We start from the raw sequence: 26,811 nt of genomic DNA, 5'->3' as shown, positions 1-26,811 counted from the left end.
TTTAGAGTGGCTAGAGTGGCTCACAGAACTCAGAAACATTTTACTGACGAGAACACTGGTTTACTATAAAAGTGTGTAACTCAGGAACAGCCAGATGGAAGAGATGTGTAGGGCAACGTATGGGGAAAGGGCACAGACAGTCCCTGCTGTCTGGGTGCACCACTCTTCCCAAATATCCACGTGTTCATCAACCTGGAAGCTCTCTGAACGTGGTCCTTTTCTTCGTTACTTAGGTATGATTGATTGAACCATTGGCCGTGGGCATCATTTTAACTTAATTACCTCTTTAAAGGCCTACCTCCAAATACAGTTACATTCTGAAATACTGGGGTATTGAAACGCAAGACAGCAGGCCCAAAATGGAATTGCTTGCGCTAAGCCTCGCATCACCAAACCAAGACTTGACTTAATTACAGTTTCATCTCTCCCAGAAATGGAAATTTAAACCAATCGGGAATTGCCTGATCAGCGCTAGTTTGGTGATTTGCCTGATAGGCCCCTGCCGTCCCCTAAAGGAGAGTAACCTTGTAACAACCAACCGCCTTTGTGCCTAGTACAACCTCCGTGTTCCGCCCCCTTCTGGCTGTGAAAGTCGTTTGTGCGGCAACTCAGGGTTCCTTTCTCTTTGCGAGATGGATGCTGCCCAAGTTGAGTTGCTATTTGCTTAAATAAACCCTTAAAATTTTTAGTATGCCTCACTTTATCTTTCAACAGGGGGCTAAGGTTATGAATTTTGGAGGGCACAATTCAGTCCATAACAGCATAACTGTAAGGATTTCAAATTTGCACTTAAGAGCAGTGGAAAACCACTGGAGAGTTTGGGGCTATGCTGAAGGGGATGTGGCAGATGCTTCTAGATATTAATTTTTTGCCAACAAAACCTTGTTTTTTGCTCAAGGCATCGATGTGTTCAGCCAAAAATGCAAACTGACTGGTTCTCCTGGCACAAGGGGTGGCCATGTGACAGTGTTACAAGTGGCTAATGGATATAATTTGCAGGTCTACTGAGTGGAATTTAATAGTCTCAGGAAAGGCTATTGTTTTACTGATGAAAAGTTACGTTCCTTTGCCCTATACTCTTTCTTCTTTTTCCTATCTTGGAAGAGGATACGATGCCTGGAGGTGCAGCAGCCATCTTGTAACGATGAGGATGAAGGTTTTATGTTGAGGATATACAGCAGGAACATAGAAGGAGCTTGGTTTTCAGATGACACCTTTGAGCAGCTATGCAAGCTCTTATTAGACTCCCCCTACACTTTTTGCTACGTGAGAACAATCCCCTGCTTGTTTAAACCACGGCAGTAGGGATTCCTGTTACAGCTGAATGCACTCCTAACTGATACAGAGGGCTGGACCAGAAGAAGAATGCCAGTGTGGAGGCCCTGACCAGAGTCCAGAACCAGAGATAACAAGGACTTGGATTAGAATGGCAGACTTGGAGCAAAGTGGACAAATTCCAGATACAAGGTGCATTGCCTGAGCAACCCCCATGTGGACACCAAGAATTTTCCCATACTTATCAGGGCCACTGAGCCCAAACTTGCTTTATTTGGCCTTCTCTCAAAGTCTTGTAGCATGTGCTGCCTCAGTAAACATTTTTGGTGTACCTACTTTGTGCTGCTCTTGTAGTTTTGAGGAATTTTTCCCTGGCTACTCAAACGTACATTGACCAATTCTTCCTGGGAAGTCAGTTGTTTTCAAGCTTTATTCTATAATCCACAGTAATAAATATGTTTTCTCATGGCCAGAACACATGTAACTGGGAAGAAAAAAAATATATATATATGAGAAAGAGAGAGACATACAGACACACACATATGTACATACAGATATATAGCTGAAAAAAAAGCCTTACAAAGCAGTAATCAAAAATATATGCCACACCTTCTATTCTACTCCATTAAAAAAAGGATTCTGGTCACATGTACCACCCACTAAATTTGCTTTCATGATCCAGTGAGGAGTCAAGAACCATAGTTTGAAAACTTGATCTAAATTATTGTTTTGACATCTGTTCTTCACCACCTAGTGCCATCTCTTACCTTGATACTTGACTTTTCATGCCAATGTCTTGTCTTACCATCTGGACCATGATCTTCTCCCCACCTTGTTTTTGTCTCTGTCCATAGTGCCTAGCATTGTGCTAGGACTGTACATTCTTTGAGATCAAGAGCCATGCAATACGGAATTTTGGGTCTCCTTGATACTATAAACATGATAAACCATTCTTTCTGTTTGTCTGGGGTTGGGTAGGTGGTAGAAGTTAAAGGAAAATCTTGTTCCCAGCAAAGACCTCAGGCTGCTGTTCACACTTCTCTTTGTTAATCTCCCTCCTTTTAGGACTCAATGTTGTTATTATATCAAACCTTAGATTTCTGGTGCCTTTCTGAATGTTTAATGCATGGATTGGTTGATTTGGTAAGGTAACACACCCTAAAAGGCTAGCAGGATAAAAGCTAGGGCAGAAGGCTGTTCCTCTAGCTGGGAGATTTCAAGAAAACTAAGGGAAAAGGGCCATGACAAGGAGGAGGGGGACATTTGTGGGCAACGTTGTCCCACTATCGTCGGAGCAGCCCATCTGCGTTTGAAGCTTTGGAGCGACTGAAGACAGGGAGGTCTGGGGAGGTTTCCTGGAACACGCGTACTTGCACAAGCTAGTGACCGCCAGACAGAAAACAACCTCATTTCTTGAGCAAAGTTCACTCTTCCTGTCTCATTTTCTCTGTATTTGCTGTCTTCATTTATTAACAGCAGACATGACTGTCTCCTGGGCTTCCGAATATCCCCACTCTGTGGGTGGGGAGTGGAAATCTCAGACTTGACATTCCTGGCTCACATGAGCAAGACCTGGCAGGCAGGCTATTGCTTCCTGTCACTTTGGCTCAAGGGAGGGTCCGGCCACTCTTGAGAGAGCCACCGTATTTGTTGCCTGCTAAGAAATTCCTTTGCCAGTAAAAAAAACAAGGCAGCTTTAATTTGGCAGCCTGGAAAAAGTTCCAAGAAACACCGATGAGTGAAAAAAGCAAAGTGTAGACGGTATGTATAATATGCTAGCTAACCTCAGGGGGAGAAGATGGAAGGTTATTTATTTGTAAATGCATATTTGAATATATGTAGACTATCTCTGGGAGAACACACAACAGACTAGAACTGGTATTATGTTTGAGAGAACTGGGTGGCTGGGATATAGGCATGGGAGAAACTAATTTTTCATGTATATCCTTTCTGCATTTTGAATTTTTTTTTTTACCACGTATGTGTTTTAACCTATTGAAATAAATTATTTCCAATCAAAGCAATCTATGCAGCCCCTGAAAGTGATATTTATGAAACATGTATGATAACATGTTTAAAATATTTTAAATAAACCATTATGGGTATGTATAAAACAAACAAAAGTAACAATAAGCAGTATCCCTATGTATGTAGAAAAAGACTGGAAGGAGGTTTCTGAAACTAGAGGTATTCTCTCTTTTTTCCATTATTTCCAACTTTTTTGGTATGTTTTATTTCATAATGGCAAAAAAATAAACAAATCTTATAACTGAGAAAATAAATTGCTTTTCATTGCCAGGTGGCAGCAACTGAGCTGTCCGAGGGCTGACCTGTCCACATGGTCTTGTCTCCCCTTGTGGCGTGAAGGGTTCGACATGGACTAGAGAGGAGGCCGAGGTGAGAGGCAGAGGGCAGGGCCAAACAAAGACAAGACAGGAAGATTTCAGCAGCCTTCCCCTGAGGAATTTTCTTCATCTTCATCAACTTCATCCAGTGTGGGAGAGTCAGGCGTTCCTGGCTAGACACAGGTACTCCTTAAAGCTCTCTCTGTCTACAGTGCTCTCCTCCTTGGATCACTGACTCAGATTCTAAGTTCTTTGTAGTTTGTCGCTCATAATTTCATACTTACCCTCTATACTGTCTACCAGTGTCCATTTTGATTCTCCACCTCCGGTGGGTCTCCACCTGTAGGCCTGTCCCTGCCTGTGCTAAAAGTCCTTACCTCAACCGTCTCATATTGTCAGCTGCACCCGAGAGCACCTAGTGCATTCAGTGGGTTTGAATTGTACCTACAGCTCCCCGCCAACAAGCCTACTGGCTGCCGCGTACTCTTGTTAAGAGCACTCCCACTCACCCAGGGGTCTCCCAGCTCACCAGCCTTGAAGTCTCCCAGCCTTTAGTCCAATCCATCATTTTATTTTTAATTCATTTTTAATTTTTAAGTATGCTCTATGCCCAACGTGGGGCTTGAACTCTCGACCCTGAGATCAAGAGTTAGTGTTCTATAGACTGAGCCAGCCAGGCACGCCATCTGATCTACCATTTTAAAAGGAAAGTCTCACCAAGCAGCTCTCCTACTTAAATACTCCCCGCAGAGCTCCCTTTACATAAAATCCGAATTTCTTGTGTGGTAGAACAGGCTCTTCAGAGTATGTTCCCGGCTTGCCTCTCTGGCCCCATCCCCTACCACTGCCTGAATTACCTCAAGCTTCAGCTTCGTAATGTTCCTTGAACAAATATATTCTCTACAACTCTGTACCTGTTTCTTTTTTTTAAACATTTTATGTATTTATTTGACAGAAAGAGAGACAGCCAGCGAGAGAGGGAACACAAGCAGGGGGAGTGGGAGAGGAAGAAGCAGGCTCCCAGCAGAGGAGCCTGATGTGGGGCTCGATCCCAGAACATTGGGATCACGCCCTGAGCCGAAGGCAGACGCTTAATGACTGAGCCACCCAGGCACCCCTCTGTACCTGTTTCTAATACTTAGTGATCTCCTACTCAACCTCACAGAATTACCTGAATTATCACCTCCTCCCTGAAGCCTTCCCAACTTCCCCAGGAGGTTATCTGCAGCTCCCTTCTCTGTGTGCTTTGTCTAGGCCTTAATCCTTAATCCTTGCCACTACACAAGAACAAGGATTGTATATTATTATTTTCCATATTCCCTGAGCCTTCCTTGCACAATGCCCAGCACATAGCAGGTGCTCAAGACCTTGAATGAATTAATAAAAGGTTTGCATTTCTTCAGTATTCCTAGTATATTATTCTATCCCTCCCATGTTGTCCCATCATTTGGATGAGATGGAGCTGTGGCCTAGAGAAACGATTAGTAAAGAAAAGTTTCCTTCACCAGTTTCTCTGGCTTTTCCCCTTCAGCCCTTTACCCCTTATCTTTTCATCGTCAGACTGGTCAGTGTGGGTGGTGGAATGCATAATAAAACACCTATGCCTTTGATTTGATTCTTCTGTTCTTAATTTTCATCCTACTCAACTCTGTTCTTTGTCAAGTTTTAATAAATAAGTGTGAATTCCCCTTGGCATCAGACTGCAAGTGGAGCAAGAGAACTATATTACAGTGAGGAATCTTCTGAGCAAACAGAGGAAAGGGGAGTGTGAAAATTGTGCTGGAAGGGAGATGCCTATCAGGCTCTTGGAAGAGAGTTGCCCATCCCCATCCTCTGGCTTTGATCTCCAGGGCTCCATTAGAACAAGGCATTAGCTTTAACCAGCTCTTTGTTTCTATGCCAGGAACGTATGCCAAGGGGTCCTACTTAGAAGTAATAAAGAATAACAACAACAAATTGCTGTCAGAGTCAGACATACACAACCTTAGGAGATGGGCCCTTATCTAGCAGAGATAAGAGGCGGGAACCACCTTGGCTGTGATCTAGAAACCGGGGAGGAGGTAATCCCTGAGCTTCCCCTGGAGCCACAGCCCCTGCTGACCAGAGAAGACCCAGGCCCAGGACCTCTTGAAGGCAGCCACTATCCCACTTCTCCAGAGAGAGACCAGCATGTAGGCAGGGTGGGGACAGTGGGAGGGAGCCACAGTCTTAGAAGAACAATACCAGTGTACCAAAGGGCACTCCCTGTCTCTAATCACTCCCTGTGTCCTCACCGCCCCCCCCAACACACACACTCATGGTCACAGGCGTGCACTTTGTGAGTCTGTTTCACTGTCTGTGGCTGACTCAAGTACCAGGTTGTAATAGCCAGGCCTGTGGTCCTATGTAACATATATTCTATACCTCTATCTATGCATACATATGGGCGGGAGAGAAAAAAATGAGAGTAACATTAATTTTTCTTAATCCAAGGTAAACTTTAGCAGACAAACCACACCGATGTCCAAAGGACATGTCTTTTCTAGCCCAGCAAAGACTAGTGTGACTTGAGCTTCCTCTTTCATTCCTAAACATCTGACGATTCATCCCGTCTAACCACCTCCATTTCCTCATCAAAACCTACTCGTCACTTTGTAGTGTGGCCCCTCCCCCACGTCTTTCCTGAGAAGACACCAGGACTCCTGAATCTTCTCAGACTATATCCTGTTTTCCTCTGGGAGAATAGTAGTGCCGTTCACAGAGCAAGGAGATCAGGGAAGATGGTCTCTCATTTACTGTCTGTGAAACCTTGGTCACTTTTGCTCATTTTGTGCACATCCTCTCCCCTCCTCCGGTCATCCTCTACTGAGTTGCCAAGGTCATGCTGAGACCACCTCCACGGGATCTCTCTAGCATCCACCAACCCTCTTCAACCTCACTGCCCTGACAGAGCACAAAAGTAGGAGTGGTGACGCAGTTATCGTCAATCCCAGCTTTTAAACCGTGACCTTCTTCCTGTCTTCATTAACACAGCATTGAGTTGCTATGACAATTATCACAAACTGAGTGCCTTAAAACAACAGAAATGTGTTGTCTCATAGTTCTGGAGGCTAGAAGTCCAAAATCAAGGTGTTGGCAGGGTAGTTGCCTTTTAGAGGCTCTTAAGGAGGATCTGTTCCATGCGGTTTGCCCAGCTTCCGGTAGTTGCCAGCAATCCTGGGCATTCCTCGGTCGGTAGATGCAGCACTCATGTCTGCCTCTGTCTTCACAGGGCAGTCTCCTCTGTGCCCGTGGCTAGCTCTGTGTCTTTGCTTTCTCATAAAGACAACAGTCATTGGATTTAGGGCCCACCCTCCTGCGGTATGACTTCATCTTAACGAATAACATCTGCAAAGAGCCTATTTCCAAATAAGGTCACATTCTGAGGTTCCAGCGGACATGGACTTTTGGAGGACACTGTTCATCCCAGTACACAGTTTTCCCAGCTGTTTCATCTCACTCCACCCTCACTTTCTCTTTGTCCCCCAAGGGACCTCCAGTTTCACTGTCTCCCTACTTTGTCCGAGTGTGTCAGTCTTCTGTTGACCTCCGTCTTTTCTATCCAGATTTGACCACACGGTTGACGACCTGAACCTCACCACCCTTCTCACAACTTCCTGTTGCTCACTCTGTAGTCTGCCTACATGGGGACACACAGGCTTCTCTCATTTGCAGAAGGAAACCGCGCACACCTGTGAGGACTCTGGCTGCAAGGCAACCTCTGTCTCCAGTGGCAGCCGGGTCTCCCGTACCAATCAGCAACCTTCAGTGACTCTTGCAAAATCTCCCCAAGCTCCACCTGACCGACCCTCCTTCTGTCTCAGGAACTGACTCCCTACTTCATCCAGAAAATTGAACCACGGAGCTTCAAGGACCTGAGCAACCTGCCCCCGCTCTGTTTTACCTACATTTACAACTAATCTCACCTCCTCTCCGCATGGCACATCGGCCCCATCTGCTCAGGCCAGTCCAGACCCCTGACAGCCCCTCTGGGAGCTGGCGCCGTCAGCCATCCGGGCACTCTCCCTCAGCCTGCACCCCTGCTCAAATCAGGTGGGTCTAAGAACATGCATCCTCCTCTCTCTGATCCTCCTTCTCTCTAGTTAATGCCTTCTCTCTCTCTTCTCTGTACCTCCCCCCACTCCCGAGTCTCTCTCTCTCTCCCTCATTAGCTGAGCTGCTTGAGTAATAGTGTCTGTGATCTACACACACCCTCCCTTTCCATCCCCTCAGAAGTCATTTGTCTCATAGAGCACCCCCAGGCCCCTCAACAGGACGCAGTCACTCGTCCCTCCCTCCTTCCTCTAAAACTCAAAGCTCTGTTTGTCCCTGTCCTGTTTGATGTCGTCCTAGCTTCCAGATTCAGAGCAGGATGAATGTTCCAGGCATTGGATAACTCTTTGTGGCACAGGTAAAGGCTGTGAAGGCAGCCGGTTCTGGGCCGCATCGTGTTCCTCCAGGCCCAGTTAAAGTGTCCGTTTTCCTCTGCGTGGCTGGAGGGGTGGAGTGGGCCTCGTGGGCTGAGGGAGACAGAAACTTAACAGAACAAGTAAACACACCCCGTTTCCCAGGATCTCCCGGTGGCTGCTGCGGCCGCCACCTTCCATGTGCTTCCTGGGACGGGGGAAGGGGGAGGGGGCTGAGAAGGCAGCGCTCCCACTGGTGCCAATACCCTGCCTAGCTCCCTTCTGACCTGATGTGCATGTGTGCAAGCTGGTATAGGCCGCGTGCGTGTCCCTTCACGGGCGGCTTTGTGGGCCCGGTCTTTGCCAGCCCACCTGCAGAGCACAGCGGTGGGACAACCTCTTCTCTCCGCATCCGGGTCTCTGCGGTATTCTTTGGGGCCATATTCCCCACAGATTTTTTTTTTTTTTAAGATTTTATATATTTGTTTGACAGAGAGAGAGACAGCCAGCGGGAGAGGGAACACAAGCAGGGGGGTGGGAGAGGAAGAAGCAGGCTCATAGTGGAGGAGCTAGGAGCCCCATGCAGGGCTCGATCCCAGAACGCCGGGATCAGGCCCTGGGCCGAAGGCAGACGCTTAACGACTGCGCCACCCAGGCGCCCCTCTCCACAGATTGTTGAACACGTACCACCCGTGAGGCTCTGAGGTAGGTGTCTCACATACTACTTCCTCTAGTCCTCACAGCAACCCAGTGAGGTAGGTACTGTTGTTCCCATTTTACAGGTGAGACATTAAGACATAAAGTAGTTAAGTAAGTTGCCTGCAGTCCTGTCATTGTTAGTGGCGGAACACTCCCCAAGCCCTCGCCTGGATAATGCCGGAGCCCATGCTTGTAGCCACTACCCTGGCCTGCCTTCTTTTCTCCGACGGTCAACTTTGATCTCGATTTTCACCTGGTCTCAGGCTTAATGTTTCTGGGATGCGTTTACCAGACGTGAGCTGCCTGAAGGACACAATTCTGCCTCTTCCCCTGTGACTCTCCCACAAGCTCTCCTCCATTATCCATCACAGAAACACATGAGGGGTGTAGCTGGAGAGGAGAGTGACTAAACACATGAGGGGTGTAGCTGGAGAGGAGAGTGACTAAACACATGAGGGGTGTAGCTGGAGAGGAGAGTGACTAAAAGGAGGGCAACAGATGTGAGCTCTTACAAGAGTCCATCCTACTTCACTAAGGACAGAATCGGGGCTATGTTCTCCCCACTTTCATATCTCTAGTGCTCATGACTACGTGCTGAGTGAGGAAATAAACTTTTACTCCTGGTGAAAATCTACAAGCAGATGCATTTGCCCTGGTGGTGAAAGATATCGCAGGAGCAGATCTTCGTCTTGACTCTCTCCCGCAGCATTATTGAAATATCATCTCAACAAGGCACAGCCCAGTCGTGCTCTGGGGTGGCCAAGTCTTTGAAGTCTCTTGTCAAAGACCGGTAGATGGTTTTGACATAGAGCAAGTTTTCATGAAGATTTAATGTGATAATTTGGACAAAACCTGGAAAAACCTACATCAAAAGGGAAGAGCTTAGTAAAGTAATGAAATGTACTGACTTAGCTAATCCTCTAAAATGGTATCCAAAGAAATGATGCAAAGGGATAGTCAGTAACTTCTGTGCCATTTTGGATGGCCATTTTACCTTCAGTTCTTGCCGCCTTATGGCTCTCTATTGTACTCAGAATAAAACTCAGCTGCCTGCTCGGACCTGAGGCCCTTCTTCATCTGCGTCCATTGTGGATCTCATCTCCTACCCTCTGTCCCTCTCTGGTCTCTGGCTGGGGGAGCCGGCCAGAACCTTTTGCCCAAGGAGCTCTGCATGTACTTCAGGGCTGAGGTGAAGTGTCATCTTCTTCCCTGGCCACCCAGAAGGGTCCTTGTTTGTCTTTTTTTTTTTTTTTTAACACTATATTCTTGAGACTGCTTGACAAATAGATGTTCAATAAATAGTTGTTGAACAAGTGTGCAAAGGACCTGGACCATTGCCACTTTTCTTGGCTATTTTTTATTTTTATTTATTTTTAAAGTTTCCAGTGTAATTAACATATAGTGTTATATTAGTTTCAGGTGTACAATATAGTGATTCAACACTTCTATATGTTACTTGGCACTCATCATGATAAGTGTTCTCTTAATTTCCTTCATCTATTTTACCCATCCCCCCACCCACTTCCCCTCAGGTAACCATCAGTTTGTTCTCTGTAGTTAAGAGTCTTTTTTTGTCTCTTTTTTTTCTTTATTCATTTGTTTTGTTTCTTAAATTCCACATATGAGTGAAATCATATATTTGTCTTTGTCTGACTGATTTATTTCACTTAGCATTATACCTTTTAAATCCATCCATCTGTGTTGTTGCAAATCACAAACTTTCATTCTTTTTTATGGCTGAGTAATATCCCATTGTGTGTGTGTGTGGTGTGTGTGTGTATAAATTGTGTGTGTGTATACATATATATACCAAATATATATGTATACACACACACACACACACACACACACACACCTACACCTACCACATTTTCTATACCCATTCATCTACGCATGAACATTTGGGTTGCTTCCATAATTTGCCTGTTGTAAATAATGCTGCAGTAAACAGAAGGGTGCATATATCTTTTCAAATTAGTGTTTTTGTGTTCCTCAGTGACCTAACCATCCAAATGATAATAGAGGGATAGGGTCATACAAAGCAGAGAGGATGAGGTAAACTGGGAAGGGCCGGGGTCATGAAGCAGTGGAAAGACCTTCTCTTCTGTCCAGGGAAGGATGCAGGGGTGGGGCTGACCGCACCTCCTGCCACGCTCAGGTGGAGGCCGAGCTACTGGTTTCATTGATCTGTTCTATTGGTTTTTATTTTTGTTTTTTTAGTTTCTATTTAATTTATTTCTGCTCTAATCTTTATTATTTTCTTCTTTCTACTGGTTTTGGGGTTTGTTTTGTTTTTTCCTAATTCCTTTAGGCATAAGGTTATGCTGTTTATTTGAGATTTTTCTTGTTTCTTGAGGTAGGCCTGTATTCCCTCTTAGAACTGCATTTGCTGCATCCTAAAGATTTTGGACCATTGTGTTTTCATTTTCATTTCTCTCCGTGTATTTTTTGATTTGCACTTTGATTTCTTGGTTGACCCATCCATTGTTTAATAGCATCTTATTTAACCTCCACATATCTGTGTTCTTTCCAGATTTTTTCTTGTGGTTGATTTCCAGTTTCATCGTGTTGTGGTTAGACAGGAAGGATGCCATGACTTTAATCTTTTTTAATATGTTGAGACTTGTTTTGTGGCCTAACATGTTATCTATTCTGAAGAATGTTCCATGTGCCCTTGAGAATATGTATTCTACTGTTTGAGGATGGAATGTTCTGAATATATGTGTTAGATCCACCTGGTCCAATGTGTCATTCAAAGCCACTGTTTCTTTGTTGTTTTCTGTTTGGATGATCTATCCATTGATTTAAGTGGGGTGTTAAAGTCCCTTTCTATTATTGTATTACTGTCAGTTACTTTCTTTATGTTTGTTATTAGCTATGTGTTTAGGTGCTCCCATGTTGGATGTGTAAATATTTATAATTGGTATATCTTCTTGTTAGGTTGTTCTCTTTATGGTTCTAATAGTGTCCTTCTTGGTCTCTTTTTACACTGTTTGTTTTCAAGTCTATTTTGTATGATATAAGTATTGTTACCCTGGCTTTCTTTTTACTGCCATTTGCATGATAAATGCTTTTCCATCCCTTCGTCTTCAAACTGCATGTTATCTTTAGGTGTGGTATAAGTCTTTTGTAGGCAGCATATAGGTGGGTTTTACTTTTTATCCATTCCATCAACCTCTGTCTTTTGATTGGAGTGCTTAGTCCATTTGCATTCAAAGCAATTATTGGTAGGTCTGTACTTACTGCCATTTTGTTACTTGTTTTATGATTGTTTTTATAGTTCTCTGTTCCTTTCTTCTCTTACTCTTTTTTTTCTCACAGTTTGTTGGCTTTCTTTAGCAATATACTTGGATTCCTTTCTCTTTATTTTTTGCGTGTCTATTATTGATTTTTGATTATTACTGGATTTTTTTTTTTTTGGTTACCGTTAGGTTTATGTATATCAGCTTATGCAAATAGCAGTGTGTATTAAGTTGATGGTCGCTTAAGTTTGAACCCATTCTAAAAGCACTAAATTTTTACTCCTTTCCCCCACATTTTAGGTATATTGTATCATATTGTACATCCTGTTAATTTGTGAATCCCTTGACTGATTTTTATAGATATACTTAATTTTACTGCTTTTGTGCTTTCTACTTTTCTTACTCCTGCTTATAGTCTTTCCTTTCCACTCAAAGAACCCTCTAACATTTTTTGTAGAGCTGCTTTAGTGGTGATGAATTCCTTTAACTTTTGTTTGTCTGGGAAATTCTTTATCTCTCTTCTCTTCTGAATGATAGCCTTGCTGGATAGAGTATTCTTGGTTACAGGTTTTTTTTCTTTCAGCATTTTGAATATACCATTCCACGCCCTTCTGGCCTGCAAAGTTTCCACTGAAAAATCAGCTGATGGCCCTATTGTGTTTCCCTTGTATGTAACTATTTTCTTTTCTCTTGGTGCTTTAAAAATTCTCTCTTTATCACTCTATTTTTTTTTCTGCCATTTCAATTACTATGTGTCTTGGTGTAGGCCACCTTGGGTTGATTTTACTGGGGGCTCTCTGTGCCTCCTGGATCTGGATATCTGTTTTCTTCCCCCGTGGACAGTCCCATAGGTCTGTTTGGCTCCCGACTGCATCTCTACCCTTCTTACCCTTTTCGATGTGGCCTTTTCTCTCCATTTAGCTGTGGATAGTGAGTCCTACCATGGGTTGTTTACACTGATATGGGTGTTATCGAGGTGTAGCCATGGGATGAGGTGAGCCTAGGATCCTCCTACTCTGCCACCTTCCCCAGAAGTTGGCCATTGCCACTTTAGATGGGAAAGGTGTGCCTCGTTTTCTTGGGGTCTTATCTGTCTTCTGGGCTGTTTTCAAGGTGATGCCTTGAAAAGTTTTAAAATCTTAGGGTGATCTGGAGGTATGTAAAAAAAAAAAAAGGAAAAAAAAAGGCTTTCTGTTTGTGAGACTAATAGATAATTGCTTGAACTCTTTTAGCAATCCTTGGACACAATCTGCTTCCTGATTCTGTCTGTTGACTTCACCCTGAGCACTAACTGCACATCAGCTTAACTTGTGGTTTCCACCATTGTTTTCTAGGTTTCTTGACTTGTTGCTTTCTGGGTTTCTAAATCTAACAAGGAAAACCTAGTTTCATGGCTTTTTATTCCAATTAAATTATTCTTCCACGGTAGTAAGACAAGTGACAAGAATTTGTATTATAATCCAATTGCCAAATTTTTCTCCCCCTAAACTCTTTATGAGAGTTGATCAGTTTTAAAAACAGGTGGACTGATCCATTGCATCCCCTTACCCAGAGATTGAAAGCTAATAGCAAGGGTCCTGGCCAAGGAACACAGGTAGGAGTTTTAGGAACTTCTGGGGAACTGAGGTGTGCCTCTGAGCATAATTAGGAGGTGTTGCTCTACAGGAGAGAAAGCAATGAGTAGGAACCAGAAAGATTTTCTAAAGGAAAAAAGAGTTAAGGAGAAAAGTGAATGTTTGCCAATCCTATGAAAACAAAAAATGGCATAGACCAGAGATATGAGGCCTTCTGTATTCACTCACCCCTTCATTTTCTCCTTCATTTATTCATCCATTCAATGCATGTTTGGTGCATTGTGCAGGCAATAGACTAAGTCCCAGGCGATGCAATGATGAATGAGTCCCAGTGCCTGACTTTGAGTAGGTCACACTATTCACACTACATGACCAAATGATATGGTGTTAGTGACAGTGGCTTGTAAATGGCACAACACTATAATGTGCTGGTTATCCTATCAATGCTTTATACAGTGACTGGCAAGGAGCAGGTGCTCAAAAATAACTGTTGAGTGAATGAAGAAAGCAAAGGACTGAAACAATAAGCTGTGATACGTGAGAACTGGAGACTGTCATGGCTGGAAACTAAAAAGGGGATTGTGTGATTCAGTAAAACACCAAACAAGGCTCCTTGATTATTCCAGAGACTGGGAACTCTATGTTCTGATCCCTCCTCTTCTTGTAACTATGTAACCTTGGGTGACTTAATCTTTCGGGGGTTGAGTCAAGGAGTATAATCAAATATTAGACTACCACCTTTGATGGGCTTTATGAGTGAATTGGGCTCCATCCTGAAGTTTGTTAAAGAAAGTAGCTGGAGTTAGAATAATACATTACTGGCTCTCAGTTGTCAATCCCTTCAAATCTCATGGAAGAAAACAGATAAAACTGTTGAACAAACATTTTGTTTTCTGTGTAGGAATGTGGTCATCTCTAATGGGAACCACTGGTTAAATTATAACCTTACGCTGGTGCTTACGTTAGCTTCTGTCTTTCACCTGTTGACCTTCAGGAAGCTGCAATGAGGATTTAGTATGTAATTTGGACATTAATTAGCTAGTCAAGTTTTGAGACTTACTAGTTTTGAGAGATTTATAATTGTGCCAAATTAACTCCCGCAATTTTTTATATCATAAGTGACCATTAGCAGATATAAATATAATAAATAGAAAGCTTTCGAAGGCTGTTTGACCTTCAAAGCCCGTATCATTCTTAATTTGTGCCAGGTTAGGGAAGAACTCCCAGAGTGAAATGTGGCCAGAAATCACAGTGCAGAGAAGTTTAACAGTTGTTCAGTTCCAGAATGAGTCAGAGAGGAGCCAAAATTTAATCTTACAATCTCATAAATACTTTATGACTACAATTATTCCTTGAAGCTATCAGGTGGTATAGACATGCACTAACTACCATTGGGGAAATCAAGTAGTACTTCTAGGTTTTCCAACAGAGAGATCATTTGGGCAGTAAATTTATCATAAGTGGTAAGGATCTATTTTCCATGAAAACATTTTGATATATTTCATTATATGATAAATAAATGTTCACTACTGAAAAATTAGAAAACGTGGATAAACAAAACAGGGGAGAAAACCCCTCAAAATCCTATCCTGAAGGGAAAAACACACACATACTTTTAAAAATGAAAGAAAGGGATTATCCTATTTGTAACTGGAAAAATACTCAGAACCTAATATCAGAAGTCTACGTTCATATTCCTGTACTAGAAGAAGGAGCACCTGGAAAGGAGTGGAGGTGGAGGCTGACATTTTTTTTAATATAAATTATAAATACATGGGGTGCCTGGGTGGCTCAGTTGGTTAAGTGTCTGACTTGTGATTTTGGCTCAGGTCATGATCTCAGGGTCATGAGATCAAGCCCTCTGTTGGGCTCTGCGCTGGGCGTGGAGCCTGCTTAAGATTCTCTCTCTCCCTCTGCCCATCCCTTCCTCTTTTAAAAAAATTATAAATACAAAGGAAAATGAAAAATTTGGAAAAAAACCAATCCTGATCTTAAGGCATATTTAATATGTTACTTCATATTATATTTGTATGGTATTACTTGAGGCCAGAGAACTTGAGTTCCTATTTCCTGTGCTTACTCCTTGTAAATGTTTTTTGAATTGTTTGTTGAGTGGTAAGACTAAAGTATAGTAGCTTTATTATAATCAAGAACCGAGGTTGCTAGGAATCAGCCTGGCACAGTGCTTTGCGGTACTCGGTGTACTAATGAATGTTTATTGAATAAGTGAATATATGTGTGTAAATAATAGTTTCAATCATTATTTGAGAGGACAAGCCTAGGATGATGAACTCATATAAAATTCATAGGTCTTATCTTAATAAATTTCAGAGCATTGTTTTCTTAAGAGTCTTGATTGACACACACAAAGTACACACACTATTCCAGGGACTAAGTGACATGTTTCATAAAGTGCCCTTGAGTTTATCTAGAAGCCCAGACCATTTGGTCATTAAGAGAAAAATTTGCTTCATAACAACAATGAGTGAACTGATAACTTTCAGGAAAGATTTATGCCCTTTTTCACAAGGAAGAAAAAATTAAGCTAAGAGTACTAATTTGACAATTCTGCATTAGAGAACGATAGAGTTTATTTCACAGGCAAGGGGAATTCCAGAGAAGAGGGAGCGACTTGCCTAATGTCATAGCTAATGGCAGAGGTGGGACTAGAACCTGGGACCTCTGCATCCTGATTCATTGCATTTTCTACCACCATGCTCCCTAATAGAGTATGTCCTACAAATGCTGGGTCAGTGACCTTAATTTTGAATACTTTCATATAATATTTCTAACTATTACATGCAAATGCTTACCATCCTTATGGTAAACAGAATAATGACCTCCTAAGGAGTCCACATTCTGATTCTGAGAACCTGTGAATATTTTAGGGATGTCTGGGTAGCTTAGTTGGTTAAGAACCTGTGAATATGTTACCTTACATGGTAAAAAGGATTTTGCAAATGTAATTAAGTTAAGTATTTCAAGATCGGGATATTATCCCAGATTACTTGGATGGGTCCAAAGTAATCACAAGAGTCCTTACAGGAGGAGTCAGGAGTGTCAGAATCAGAAAAGGAGATCTGATCACAGAAGCCAAAGATTGGAGTGATGTCACCATGAGCCAAGGAATGCAGGCAGCCTCTAGAATTTGGAAGAAGCAAAGAACAGACTTTTCTGCTGGAGTCTCCAGAAGGAACCAGCCCTGAAGGTACCTTGATTTTAGGTCAGTTAAGATGCCTTTCAGACCTCTCACCTCCAAAGTTGTGAGAAAATCAATTTGTTTAAGCTACTAGTGTTTTAAGCCACTAAATTTGTGGTTATTTGTTATAGTAGTAATAGAAAACCAATACAACCTTCATTTCAAAATAGTTGTATTATTTTAATCTAGAGGGTGGATAGGTAGTAGTAGAAGAAATCCTGTTGGCTCTGTGGGTAGTCAAATATTTTCCACTTTGGTATTTCAAAAAGTAATAATTTGTGTTTATTGTATTCTTCTGTTTCTGTCTCTCCCTTTATCAAGCTTTCTGGTTACATATCCCATTCATATTTTTTTACTCCTTTTTAAGCAAACTTACTAGGTCACTTATTGAGTCAGGGAGAGTCAAAAATGAAGCTTCTATTTGTGCCTTTTATCACAGACCTCTTACAAATATCTCATTCTTTTTTCTTTTTTTTTTTTTAAAGATTTTATTTATTTGACAGAGAGAGACATAGCGAGAGTGGGAACACAAGCAGGGGCAGAGGGAGAGGGAGAAGCGGCTTCCCTCCAAGCAGGGAGCCCGGCGCAGGCTCAATCCCAGGACCCTGGGATCATGAACTGAGCCGAAGGCAGATGCTTAACCGACTGAGCCACCCAGGGGCCCCTTCATTCTTTCTCCCCATCCCAATTCCTTCTTCTCTTCGTCTTTCCTTTTCTCAAGATCTCCTTTTCCTCCTGCATCTTCTTTTCTGTCCCTCTGCTCCATTTAATTCCAATTACATTTCTTCTTCTTCTTCTCCTCCTCCTCCTCCTCCTCCTCCTCCTCCTCCCTCTCCCCCTCCCTCCTCCTCCCCCTCCCTCCTCCTCCTCCTCCTCCTCCTCCTCCTCCTCCTCCTCCTTCTTCTTCTTCTTCTTCTTCTTCTTCTTCTTCTTCTTCTTCTTCGTAAGCTCCATGCCCAATGTGGGGCTCGAACTAGGAACTCAGATTGAGAGTTGCATGCTCTACTGACTGAGCCAGTTAGGCACCCCAAATTATTTTTATTTTATTATCATTATTTTTAGAAAGGGAGTGGGGAGGAGCAGAGGGAGAGGGAAAGAAAACATCATAAGCAGGCTCCATGCCAGTATGGAGCCCGATGTGAGGCTTGATCTCACAACCCTGAGATCATGACCTGAGCCAAAATCAAGAGTCAGACACTTAACCTCCTGAGCCCTGTCCAAGCTCTGACATGGAAGAAGTTCCTCCTTCTGTTGAACCAGAATCTTTTCCCCCTCTAACTCTGACCCATGGGTTTAATTCTATTCCTTAAGTCATGGAACAATGCTAATTCTTTCTCCCTATGACAGTCCTTCAATATTTGAAGATAATCTTCACATTTACACTAGGTTTTCCTCTTCTCCAGACTAAATCTCTCTGATCCTTCAGATTATTTGTCCAATGATGTCTTTTAGCTTTGTTGTTATCTTCTTCTAGTTTTTCTTTTTTTCTCTGTCCTTGTTTCATTTGAAGAGAGATGCCCAGACTGACTGAATGTATCAGAGTGGAAGGGGATTGTTATCTTGCTCCTTAGATCAGGGCTGTCCAACAGAACTTTCTGTTACGATGGAAATATTCTATTTTTGTGCTGTCTGATATGGGAGTCTAACCAGCCACATGTAGTAATTGGGCATCTGAACTGTGACTAATGAGAATGAGAAACTGAACTTTAAATTTTCTCTAGCTTTAATTATTTTAAGCTTAAAAAACTCTTAAAATAGAAATAGGTAATTTTGTCTCTATACATGAAGACAGGAGAAGTCTTAGGAAGTTCTGAGGGAAGGTCATGATGAGGATCAGGGGCCTGGAGTCTTGTCACTATTGTGCCATCACTGTGTGTGTGTTCATGGAGTGGTCAAAACACAGTCATTTCCTCTTCCCCTGCAACAGTTTTTTCACTTGTAAGATGAGAGCATTGGATTGGATCAGTGTTTTTCAAACCTCAAATCCAAATTCATTAGTAGGTTGTAAAATCAATTTAGAATTTTCACCAGCAGGTTGTGAAAATTAATAAAGGGGAACCTCATTTAAAATGGAGTCAGGAGACCAGCAGGAGAAGCTCTCATGCCTTACCACTCCTTCTCAGCTCCTCAGGCCCAAGAGGAAGAAGCCTACACTTTACTACCCCAGCAGGAGGAAGAAGTTTTTCCCCCTGCCTGGCAATGAGAGACTGTCACAACTCAGTTTACTTCAACGGCCTCTCTGTTTGTAACAGCCCGTCCCAACTCCCCCCTTTCCTTTATAAAAGAGTGCTGCTCTGTTTCCTTCTCTGGACTTGCCTATGGTTTTGCCGTAGCTTGTGCGTCCCCAATTGCAATCCTCTGCTATCCCCGAGTAAAGCCATTTGCTTTACTCAGTAAAAACACTGGCTCTTTATTTTTAAGATTAGCAAGTTATTTTTTTAAATGAAATAAAATAGATCAGAACGTGATTTATAAAGTAAATATTGTTTTGTTAAACTTTTGTTCCAATTTGTGTGTATGTGTGTGTACTGGGTTATTACATTAAATGTATTTCTAACTGTTGATTACAGTAAAAAAAATGTTTTAAAAATATGTGCTAAAGGTAGCATACTGCACTCAAGAGATTTTTGTTGAGCAGTCATACTTTGGGGACACTTGGTACAGATGGACAAGGCAGGGAGAGCCATGGGCCACCAATAGGGCATACTCTCAAAATTCAGGATAGGGTTGGACAATGTTACCCTCTGCAAATGAAGCTGATTTAGTATCTAATACACATGTTCTCATTCCAGAATATTCGCAGAGATGATGCTACTGAAGAATGAGTTTCCGTTCCTCAAAATATACCCAGATCCCACTTCCTAAGAGGAAGGAAGGAAGGGAGGAAGGGAGGAAGGAAGGAAAAAAGAAAGGGTTTCACCAAATACCTTTAGTGATACCAAAACATACTTGAGGTAAGCTGTAGCACGGCTGAGGTACTGGGTGAGGCTGGGAAGATGGAGTGTGTGGGGTGGGTGGATTGGGGTTACATGCTGTTTGGTTCTCCAGCACTGACCTGCAGATAGGCTCCTGACAGCAAGTAACTGGAAAGAGGTCATACACATGGTGAAATGACAGAAGCCCGTTTTCTGATTCCGAGTATTCTTGCTATAATAGCCTGTGTCCTCTACAGTGGAATTAGGGGGCATCCGGGTAGCATAGGCTTGAACACATTTTCTCTGAAGAGTATTCAACCTTCTTAACCTGGCTTAGGATCCCCTAACAGCCTTTTGATAGTAATAGGTTTTGTGATGCAGATTTTTCCCTCTGGGAAAATAAGGCACTGTGCAACCCCTAAGAATATCCAAGTTGGCCTGAAAGTATATAATTACGTTTAAAAACTATATCCCAGTTTCTTAATTAGTTTTACTATGGATTTACTTTGATTGAGTCACTCTCTAGAAGACAAATGACCCTGAGGTGAGGGGAAATAATTGAATTCTGGAACACAAATTGCTGAAAACCAGACTCTGGACCCACATGGCACCCACCAGGGCACAGATGCTCAGACGCTAGCCTGAGCAGTGTCCAGCAAGCCCCGGTCAGTCTCTGCCCTGTCCTACAGACCACCACAGCACAGAGTTTAAGAAGGCTGAAGGAACAGTCAACAGTATACACACTGATGCAGAATATTTTGTTTTTAAAGACACTTTCTATGAGAAGCAGATATTTGAAGGCAAGTCACTGTGTCAAAAGTTGTTGCATTAGAAAAAAAGAAAATGTTGATGTTATTTGCAATTAGAAATGTGACCTGCATAAATGTACACACACAGTTAAAACTTATCCATTTAAGGTGTAGAATTAGGATCTAACAAAAACTATAAAATGATAAAGGTTTTTATTAGGCTTGTATTAGTTATGTTAATCTAGTGGAGCTTGCCTTATTGTCAAAGTTAGACCAAAGTAAAAATAACCATTTAATCCTAATTGAAGCACTATAGATAAATTCTTCCAGATTTCTCAAAAAGGTAATACACTAGAGCGGTGGGATCAGATAACTATATAAAAACTTGATTGCCATTTACTATATTAGCAATAACCAGTTAGAAGTTCTCATGGAAAAGAATTTCATTCACTAAAGCAGGGACAACATGGAAATGAAATGCCTGGGACTAACTCTGGCAAGAAATGCATGGCAGCTATATGGAGAAATACCCGTGAACATCAATAAGAAAAACATCAATTTCCCTGTTGGAAAATGTGGAGAATAACTGGAGATGATTTATAAAAAAGGATACACAGGTCATCAATAAACATGATCTCACTCATAACTACAGATCTGAAACATAAACTAACGTTGAGATTTCATTTTAAACCTGACTTGGCAGGATTTAAAAGTAATCATATTATTCAATACTTTCTAAGGTACGCTAATGTGGGTATTCTCTCTCTCTCTCTTTTTTAAGATTTTATTTATTTGAGAGAGAGAATGAGTGGGGGAAGGGGCAGAGGGAGAAGCAGCAGACTCCCCACTGAGCAGGGAGCCCATCATGGGGCTTGATCACAGGACCCTGGGAACAGGACCCGAGCCGAAGGCAGATGTTTAACCAACTGAGCAACCCAGGCATCCCCCTCTTTTTTTAAAAAATATTTTATTTTTAAGTAATCTCTACACCCAACGTGGGGCTTGAGCTCACAACCCTGAGATCAAGAGTCACATGCTCCACTAACTGAGCCAGCCAGGCGTCCCCAATGTGGGCATTCTTATGTAGCATTGATGGGAGGGTAAATTGATAAAGTTGCTTTAAAATTTCCTGGGATCAAGAGCCACGTCTGGCTCCCAGCTCAGCGGGGAGTCTGCTTCTCCCTCTCCCTCTACCTCTCCCCCTGCTGGTGCTTTCCGTCTCTCTCTGTTTCTCTCTCTCTCAAATGAATAAATAAATTTTTTTTTTAAAAATTTGGCAATAAATTAATAGCCTTAAAGTATTCATATGCTTTTTGCCAGTAATCCCACATCTAGAACTCTATCCTAAAAAATTATCAGAGATGCAGACAAAGATTTGTGTGTAAGGATGTTTACTGCAGATTATTTATAATAGGGAAAACCTGAAATAACTGATATGTCAGTGATAGGAAATGATTAAATAAATTCTGGTCCATCTCTATAGTAGAACACTTTATAGCCACCAAACATCATATTTTTGAAGAATATTTCTTAAAGGTTTGTTTATTTATTTTAGAGAGAGAGTGAGTGAGCACGAGCAGGAGAGGGAGAGAGAAATTCAAGCAGACTTCACACTAAGTGCTGAGCCCCACATGGGGCTCGATCCCACATCCCTGAGAACATGACCTGATCTGAAGCCAAGAGTCAGATACTCAACTGACTGGGCCACCCAGATGACCCAAAGAATATTTAATAATATGGGAAATTATTTGTGATATGAGGGTTAAATGAAGAAAATGCAAGACATAAAATTGTGCTTTATGATGTATATTAGTTTACTAGGACTTCCATAACAAAATATCACAATCTGGGGTGCCCAAACAACACAAAATTGTCTCACAGCTCTGGAAGCTAGAAGTCCAAGGTCAAGGTGTCAGCATATTTGGTTTCTTCTGAGGCCATTCTCTTGGCTCACAAATGGTTCCCTTCCCCTCCATCTTCACATTGGCCTTTCCCTGGTGTCTCTCATTGTATGTCCTAATTTCTTCTTAGAAAAACACCAGTAAGGGATGCCTGGGTTTCCCAGTCGGTTAAGCCTCTGACTCTTGGTTTTCAGTCAGGTCACGATAGTTGTGAGATTGCACCCCACATTTGGCTCTGCACTCTGTGGGTAGTCTGCTTGGGTTTGTCTCTCTCCCTCTCCCTCTGGCACTCCCACTCGTGCTCTCTCTCTCTCAAATAAATAAATACATCTTAAAAAAAAAAAAGAGGGGCACCTGGTGGCTCAGTTGGTTAAGCATCTGTCTTCAGCTCAGGTCATGATGTCAGGGTTCTAGGATCAAGCTCTGTTTTGGTCTCCATGCTCAGGGGGGAGTCTGCTTTTCCCTCTCTCTCTGCCCCTCCCCCCTTCACCCCCGCTTGTGCTCTCTCTCTCTCTCAAATAAATAAATAAAATCTTAAAAGAAAAGTTTACCTGTTTAAAAAAAAAAAAAGAAAAACACCAGTTAGGTTGTATTAGGGTCTACTCTAATGACCTCATTCTAATTTCATGGGGCACAATTTAGTCCACAACACTGTGACTCTGATTTTGTTTAAAAATGGACAGAAAAAAAAAAAACCTAGAAGGATGTAGAGTAGACCTATGGCTTTGTGAGCAATGCTGAAAATTTGTAATACATGGTAATTGGTAAATAGCTTTACTGACATACAAATCTGAGTCACATTTAGTAAGAGCCCCTATTTAGTAAGTGATTCTAGCTGCCCATTGGGCATCATCACCTCAGCAGGCTTCTTTATGTCTCACTCATCATCTTGGATGCAGCAATTTTCATTAAGGGTTGAAAGAGTCACTTACATTTTTTTGGTTATACCAGATCTGTATTTTATAGGGTAAACATGCAACAAAGGAATTTACAAAACTGACTATCTCCCATAAGTACATAAATTATAAAAAACATTAAAGGTTAAGAGAGGTTATTTGAGTGATGCAATAATAAATTATCTTGATTTCATTGTTTTTATGGTGTTTGCTATAATGAGCATGTATTACTTTTATAATTAGGAAACAAAGCCATGTTGTTAAAAAATGTTGAAAAATTTCCACCCGAACATATGGGACCAGACTCGATGTCCTCAATTTCATGCTTTGTGATTCTTTAAAAGAACTTTTTAAAAAATTCTGTTCAATTTGGTTCAACAAATATTTGTTGTGCACCTATGTTGTTCTTGGTGCTGTGGGTCAAAGCTTCATGAGCTGATTTGACCTGTCTGAAAATTCTTACTCTAGTGAAGGAAACTGAAAACCACTGAATGGATAAAGGCTTCCCAGGGGTGATTTCCATTTTAGAGTTGAGCCTTGAATGTCAGGTTAGATCTCACCATTCAGAAATGGGAAAGGAAGTCATTTCAAAAGCAGAGTCTGCAGGATGTCAGGCATAGAGGTGTTTATACCTGTTCTTTAAACAAGGAGCTGGTCTTAAGCCTGGAGAATAGAGTTTGGGCAGAGATAGGGTAGAGGGTGAATTGATGGAGGCAGAGATTTTGACAGCAAGACTAGTTAGGAGGTCGTTTTGGCAGTCCATGTGAAATCATAAGGATTCATTAGGGAACTAGCAACTAAATGGAGGGGAGGGGGCCAGTCAGAAGACCTTCTGGAGCTGGAATTGGCTTTGGATTGTATTTGGGAGAACTAGGTGTAGGGGAGGGAGAATTCTTCTTCTACCCTTTACGTTCTTCCAGCTGGAGTAAGAATTCAATTTACATGAGACAGATGAACAGGAGGAAAAAAACCAGATTCATTACGTGCACATGGAGGCCCAATAATGAAATTGAGACCCAAACAAATGACCAAGGCATGCAGTTCTTGTACATTTTAGACAAAGAGAGAATAAATTTGTGGGGAATTTACAGGATAAGGAAAACAGGTGTTTGGGATTTTTAATTAGAAAGGAATTCTAAGTGGATTTTGGGCCAAATTAGTGGATTAGAAAAAAGTAACAAGGTTTTCTTTTATGGCTTCTCCACTTCAAAGTGCCTATCTCTGGTGATAAGGATTTTTTTTTTTTTTTTTTACCTCTTAGTATAGGGAGGGTATTTGTCATATGGGAGATTCATTTCCTGCTTTCAGGGAGACAGAGGAGGGTCTGAGTGTGCTTGCACTACTGTTTCTAAGTAACTTCAATTCAAAATAATCAATATGCCCTGGGGGTACATGTGGGGGTAGCCTGCCCTGGGCCCCTATCTAGGGTAGAGGTATATAAAGGAAGAGCTCTAGTTTATTAGCCTAGATTTGGGAGGATTAGGAGGATTCTAGGGGAGGAGCAGATTGAGGGGATTTTTAAAAGAGGTGAGGAAGTGGAGGTCAGAGAGTTAATTCAGTGTCATTTATAAAGTGCAGTATTAAGTGTTAAAATCCTCATTTATCATTTGTGCAAGTCAGTGTTGGAGAATCTCTGTGCATGTGTTTTAATCAAAGCATTCACAAAAAGATTTCTAGGTCACATATCTGTGTATGCATGTTTAAATTTGATTTTATTGTAGCAGTTCCTAACTTCCTACCAAACATTCTCAACTTCCTACCAAATAATCACCATGATAGTACTAGTCCTATTTTGTGATTTGGAGAATAGAGACACAGAAAGATTATGTGTTACAATTTGTCCATAGCCACTAAGGCAGTCCAAAGCTACTGTTGGCCACTAGATTTAAAACAGTAATTAAAACAGTAATTAAAATGGCATCAAAGAAGGTATTATGTACAGGATTACATAGAGCATAACTGGAAATCCATGACCACATAACTTAGTACTTTAGTATTGAGTATATTCAGATTAACTCTGATGTTTAAGGAGCATTATGCTGAACCGGACTAGATGGAGAACATTCCTTGGAGAGTGGAAAGTGTTAACATTTAGCTAAAAAATGAGACCCTCCTAAGTAGGAAAGAATGACATTTCTGACTATAGTGAAGAGTCAAGTAAGGATATTTTACTAAATAATTAGTTTATAAATAGTAAGTGTAGCTTTATTTATTCATTTGTCAGAGAGAGAGTGAGCGAGCACAAGCAGGGGGAGCAGCAGGCAGAGGGAGAAGCAGACTCCCTGCTGAGCAAGGAGCCCTACTCAGGACTCAATCCCAGGACCCTGGGATCATGATGTGAGCTAAAGGCAGATGCTTAGCCAACTGAGCCACCCAGGTGCCCCTATAAATAATAAGTTTAATATAAACTATGATGAAAAGGCCTAACCATGAAGTTACTGCTGGCATTTAGAGTTAAAGAACATTTATATTGTTTTGTATTTTCTAAATCCTTTTATCTCATGATCACAAAGTGCTTAATAAATAGGAACTCATTAAAGAGCATAGCATTATTAGGAGGTAGTTATATATAAACAGTTCCATATTTTCAGATGGAGAAGGTGAAGCAAGAGGTCAATCCAATAACAATATGTAAGTTAGTGGCAGGTGTAGACATAGAAATAGAATGTAGTTTCTCTTCACACCCAAGTCTTTGCTTCAGTCAGTAGCTTACTGGCATTCAGAAGTGAAAACTTTTGGGAGCCTGTGTGGCTCACCCGGTTAAGTGTCTGCCTTCAGCTCAGGTCAGGATCCCAGGGTCCTGGGATCAAGCCCTGCTTCAGGCTCCCTGCTCAACTGTGAGTCTGCTTCTCTTTCTGCCCTTCCGCCTCCCCCCTGCCCATGCTCTTTCTCTCAAATAAATAAATAAAATCTTAAAAAACATAAGTAAAAACTTTCTTGTAAAAAGCATTCAGATAAGAAATCTGATTCAAGTTTCCCCCTTTGATACAGAAAAACAAAATGCCAAGCACAAACTTGCCAGATTTAATAATAAGATTTCAACCCAGAATCCAACTGGTGGTCCAGAATATCTTTTTCAAAGAGCATAGAAACCTTAAATAACTCTTGACTTTTAATGTCTAAGGTACTTTATTATTTTTAAAGTGTTTTGCTTGATTATTTCATTTCATATCATGACATCTTCTTTTCTTTCACCAACTTAGACATTTGAGAAAGGCAAAGCAGTGGAGATGAAGGCGAAGCCAATCCGTGGCTTAACCAGACTGGAACTTCTGTTTTTACTGGTAATCTTCAGTATATGCCCTTTACTCAGAACATAGTCTAGAAGAATAATTTCCCCTAGTGTAAATGAGCCAATAGTTCCAAACAGATCAAGTTAATAACGAGAGAGAAATTTTGTATCAGATTAATTTTTTAATTGAAGTATAATTGACATACAATATCCTATTGGTTTCCGGTGTGCATAATAATGATTGAATATTACTATGCATTATGAATGACCTACACCATAAGTCTTGTTACCATACAGTTATTATAATATTATTGACATATTCCCTGTGCTGTACATTACATCCCCATGGTTATATTGTAA

At 41.6% G+C, this 26,811-nt stretch overlaps 1 long non-coding RNA gene across 1 annotated transcript; it reads left to right on the top strand.

Moving 5' to 3' along the window:
- The first annotated feature begins 2,922 nt into the window (after positions 1-2,922).
- On the top strand, positions 2,923-26,568 carry LOC130543510 (uncharacterized). Its single transcript, XR_008958890.1, has 5 exons — positions 2,923-3,036; positions 3,575-3,803; positions 16,605-16,767; positions 19,551-19,712; positions 26,423-26,568. It is a non-coding gene; the product is annotated as an uncharacterized LOC130543510 (long non-coding RNA).
- The last annotated feature ends 243 nt before the right edge of the window (positions 26,569-26,811 follow it).

This window comes from Ursus arctos, unplaced genomic scaffold (assembly GCF_023065955.2).
Source record: "Ursus arctos isolate Adak ecotype North America unplaced genomic scaffold, UrsArc2.0 scaffold_13, whole genome shotgun sequence".
In the NCBI taxonomy this organism is placed as follows: domain Eukaryota; kingdom Metazoa; phylum Chordata; class Mammalia; order Carnivora; family Ursidae; genus Ursus; species Ursus arctos.
The sequence above is the reverse complement of the archived record's forward strand: the minus strand, read 5'-3'. Positions and strand labels throughout refer to the sequence as shown.